Below are 5,454 nucleotides of genomic sequence, written 5' to 3'. Positions count from 1 at the left end.
GATAGCCTTCATACCCTACGTATCGGTCCAGTAGCGACTGTGAAGACAAGATCAGATTGATTACAGCACCTACTGAGGCAGTTCATCAGTTATTTTTTCCGCGCCCCATACACAATTCGAACGGGAAGAAATCTTAGCTTACGGTGCCATGCTAAGTATCCTCTGCGATACATTTCACTCTGTAGACTAAGGAAAATGATAGCTCCAACATTGTGTGATATTCCACTTATTGGTCATAAAATCGCTTCTCGGTTGTTGAGGGATATTTTATAAGTAGTTTGGTATAAGATGCTCGATGTCTCCGATGGCTTGTTGCAGAGTAATTGCATTTCGTTTGATCTCGTGTCCTTATTTATCTTTATATCCACACTGAACTAAAAATATCTACACAACAGGGCAAATGTTGACCACGCGTACTTATTTCTAAAGAAACCTGTTCCACTCACTCACGGCTCTTGCTTTTAACAACAGTATTACCCACAGTACTTCTCGCCCTCAATGTTGCGTTTGCATTCAATTTCTTTTTTTTAAATTTTAATTACATTTCTTTTTGCGTGTAGTTATTAAATGTCATATTATGTACACGATTAATGTCATTCACATTTGCTTACAAAGGTTTAATAAATATCATATTTATTTACAGAGGTTAATACATATTATAATTTAAGTAAATATGTTTCTACAAAGTACCGGTACCGATTGCACAGTAAGGAGCGTATTTGCAAATGTTATATCTGCTTATAAATTATAGGTTTTGTTGCCCAACACATATTATTCCACACTGTAGAACCAATCTTATTTTTTCTTTCACTTCTTACAAAAAATGTCTAGCCTATAACAGCTTGCAGTTTTTTGCTGTGAATCCCAATTTAGTGTCGTACTCTAGAACAAGGAATGTAAAGAGCTCAGAATTCTTTTAGTGAATACAAACATTTTTTTGTAAGAAAAGATTTACATTTTGTTTTAAATGCAGCTCCATTGTATGTTCTTATCCATGGAGGTATATATCACGACTGTTATCCCTGTACCCCAGTCCAAACAACTCTCTTTTGCAGCACTAGTATTCGGTAGCACATGCTCACACCTCTATCTCATAGTTTATAAATAACAAAATTATCCCATAGTATATTGACTTCGGTGTTTCGTTGCATAGTATTTTGTACAGCTGGCTAGGCAAGTGCAGTGAACTGCTAATTTTACTGTTTACAAGAAAAGGAAGAAACGTGCGTACGGAAGTTGTTGGCCAGGGGTTCCCTTCTGTGGAGCTCTGCCGCCTAGTGCAAGTCATTTTATTTGACGCCACTTCGACGGCCAGCGCGTCGATGATGACGAAAATGATGATCAGTACAATACACATAGCAAGTCGCGAGCGGAGGAAATCTCCGACCGGTCGGGAGCCGAACTCGGAGGAGCTCTGTGATCAAGAGTCAACGCTAACCGTAACACCGCGAGCTGCTTGCACCAGATTACAAAGAGAACATGGTTTGCCTATCGAAGATGCCATCCATGTCCGGACAAAGGAATTTACAGTCTTCACTGTCTGTGTACGAAAGTCCAAAACCATTTCCCACCCAAAGCTGTAGGCAGGAGTTGCCTGCTTTGAACTGCTTTAAACTCTAGTAAATGTGATTTTGTAGTATTTTTAGGCCGTGGTTACTAAAATAAGACAACAGAAAAAATCGCAGACAGAAAATAATTAATGTAGAGTAATGGAATTTCGGAAATACATTTATCTTGGTAAAATATTTAAGTGATTAACATTCCAACACCACACATTAATGAAGCCCGAGATAAGCCTTTGCAAATGTGAAATGCTGGTACATTAATAACAGGTGTACCCGCCAGAATGTTGAATGCCAACGTGCAGACGCGCATGCATTTTGTTGTACAGGTGCCGGGTGTCAGTTTGTGGGATGGGGTTCCATGTCTGTTGAAATTGGTAGATTGATGCAGAGACGGTTAATGCTCTTTGTCGATGACGCTGGAGTTCTTATCCGATGATGTCCCATATGTGCTCGACTGGAGACAGATATGATGATCGAGCAAGCCAAGGCAACATGTCGACAATCTGTTGAATGAGTTGGTTACAACAGCGGTATGTGGGCTGACGTTATCCTGTTGCAAAACACCCCCTGGAAAGCTGTTCATGAATGGCAGCACAACAGGTCGAATCACCAGATTGAACTACAAATTTGTATTCAGGGTGAGTGGCATAACAAATGCACAAAACATGAACGCAATTTTCAAACTCCAGGAGAGAGCTATAAGAATAATGACCAAAAATACTAGACGAGCTCATTGTAATGATCTGTTCAGAACATTGGGGATTTTTAACTGCTCCATGTGAATACATTTACCAGTCAGTTGTACACATCAAAAATAACATTGGTAACTATTGCACAAACAGCTCTGTCCATGACCATGCAACAAGAGATAGACTCAACTTACATTTACCAAGAAAAAATAAACATAAAACTCAAAACAGCATTTTCTACCAAGGAATAAAACTATACAATAAATTACCATAAGAGATAAATTACCAAAAGAAATTGCCAAAATACGCTTATTTAAAAAGGCAGCTAAAAAGTACCTGTTATGAAATACTTTTATACATTGAAGGATTACTTAGCGTAAACAGAGTAGGGATTTGATAAAAAATGTTATACCAATATATAATAATAATAATAATAATAAAGATTACAAAATATCCAACATTCCACATAAGACCTTCACGTTATGTTCTTCCCTTCTTTTTTTCCTATCTAGAAATACTTACCTGCAAGCTATGCATAGCACAATACTAACACGTCTTCCTCTTTCTGAGCTCAACATCTCACTCATTAATGAGGGATGCTGACTCAGTTTTTCAGGATAGCAAATGGGAAGTTGCGGTACAGAAAATAGCCCAGAGATCACCAGTGTGTGTGTGTGTAGTGAGTGAAGTGTTATGAAACCATGTGTGTTTAGCGTATGCATTGACTGATAGTGAGATATGAGTGAACAATGTGGCATTACATTATTTAATAAGTTATTTGTAAAAAAAGTATTGTATACCAGGAGTAAATCTAATGATTGTCTCTTCAAATGGTTCAAATGGCTCTGAGCGCTATGGGACTTAACATCTATGGTCATCAGTCCCCTAGAACTTAGAACTATTTAAGCCTAACTAACCTAAGGACATCACACAACACCCAGCCATCACGAGGCAGAGAAAATCCCTGACCCCGCCGGGAATCGAGCCCGGGAACCTGGGCGTGGGAAGCGAGAACGCTACCGCACGACCACGAGCTGCGGGCAATGATTGTCTCTAACTAGAAGTCTGTAAATATATGAGTATACGAATTAGCTTATTTTAAATTGATACAAATTTGTAAATACTTTGACATGCCCTACATCCTTGTAAAAAGAGATCTATGGATGAATAAACCTACTACTACTACTACTACTAATCACGGGAGTGCTCGTGCAGGCCCTCAACTAGCCTACTTGTAACCAATATATGGCCATCACTGGCACCGGGGCAGAACCAGCTTTCATCAAAAAACCCCACACTTTCCACGCTCGACAGCAGTGAAGTCGCAAATGGGGGTGGTTTCGGGTCAGTGGAATACACTGAAGTAATCGATTTGTAATGTTTCATATTTCACTTTGGTGCCAACTGCTCCTCAAATTGCTGCTGCAGAGTCAGTAAGTGCACCAGAGCCACGTCCCGAACACGATGGTCTTCCTCCTTGCTAATGCTACGTGGCCGCCCGGAGCCCCGTCTCATTGTGACCATCCATGTTCCTGGTCTCCGCTGCCAGCAATCATATACAGTGGTTACATTCCTGCCATGTCTTTCTGCAATATCGGAGAAGGAAGACCCTGCTTCTCGTAGCCCAACCACACGAACTCGTTCAAACTCCGTGAGGCGTTGATAATGGCGTCTTTGTCGCCTTTAACGCATTCCTGACTAACATCAGCTCACCACGCCCTATCTCAAAGGCAACTAACGCTCACGACCGTTACGGAATGTATTTGAGGCAAATCTGATTTGCATCCTCATCCTAATAGTGGTGCTACTAGCATCACTGTTATGTGATGGCGTGAAATATGCATAGACATTATCTTTCAGCTGTAGAAACACGTCAACCGTTTTTTGTTTATGTCGTACAACTCCTTCTTGGTGCAGCGTTTTTTTTTTTTTTTTTTTTTTTTTTTTTTTTTTTTTATTATTGTTCCGTTACTGTATTTAGTCACTTCTGACGTTCCATGTGTTAGAGAATGTGTTATCTCCTTCTCATCGTCACTACAACCCAGCAGATAGGTGTCATCTAGTCGGCCGTGGTGGCCGAGCGGCTCTAGGCGCTTCGGTCTGGAACCACGCGACCGCTACGGTCGCAGGTTTGAATCCTGCCTCGGGCATGGATGTGTGTGATGTCCTTAGGTTTAAGTAGTTCTAAGTTCTAGGGGACTGATGACCTCAGATCTTATGTCCCATAATGCTCAGAGCCATTTGAACCATTTAGGTGTCATCTAGACAAGTATATATACGTATACGTATGGGAACTTGAAGAGTGTGCAATATATTTTACATACACGAGAAGAATAAATTACCTCAATTTTGAAGCCTTCGGACTCCATGCATTAATGATTCGGTCATAGACTGAATGCTGATTTTTCTCATGCCATTTTGATAAAATGCATATTTAGGCATGTAGACAGAGTTCAGAAGGTATATCTGATATTGCATGTCCCCAGTTTGAGTAAGAAACGTGCATGTTTGACCAAATCCAATGTCTTTGTGAGATCTAAAATGTGCCAACAGTACTTTTTCCTTCTTATAGGTAGCTATAGATTTCGTTCAAAAATTCTGTGTCAGCTGGGTCCTGCTTTCGGTTTGTTTTCCTGTAGTATTTCTTGTACGTTAACAGTAATTAATAGTAGTACGGATAGGTTTCCTGATGAAGAGTTAACGATATGCACCGCTTGTATGGGCTCACAGAATGCAACGGAAAATCGGTATATCAATGACATACTGACTTGTCCTCGCAGGGATTGCAACCACAACACAGTATTTTCGCATCTGTACCTAAATGCTTACGAGGAACCGGGCCCTTCCTTGTCAGAACTAACTAATGACTCTTAGCACTATGGAACTTAACATCTGCGATCATGTCCCCTAGAACTTAGAACTACTTAAACCTACCTAATCTAAGGACATCACACACATGCCCGAGGCATGATTTGAACCTGCGACCCTAGAAGTCGCGCGGTTCCGGACTGAAGCGCCTAGAACCGCTCGGTCAACATGCCCGGCTGTCAGAACAGAAAATTATGGCCGTACTAGTTATAGCAGAAAACCCATTCAGGTAGAGAATGTGTTACACGCGATTAGTAACGATCAGAAATTGTAGACGCGTCGAATAATCTCTAACACAACGCAAAAAGATGTTTTCATAAACTTACATGAAT

This window comes from Schistocerca americana, chromosome 2 (genome assembly GCF_021461395.2).
Source record: "Schistocerca americana isolate TAMUIC-IGC-003095 chromosome 2, iqSchAmer2.1, whole genome shotgun sequence".
Classification (NCBI taxonomy): domain Eukaryota; kingdom Metazoa; phylum Arthropoda; class Insecta; order Orthoptera; family Acrididae; genus Schistocerca; species Schistocerca americana.
Note: the sequence above shows the minus strand (reverse complement) of the source record.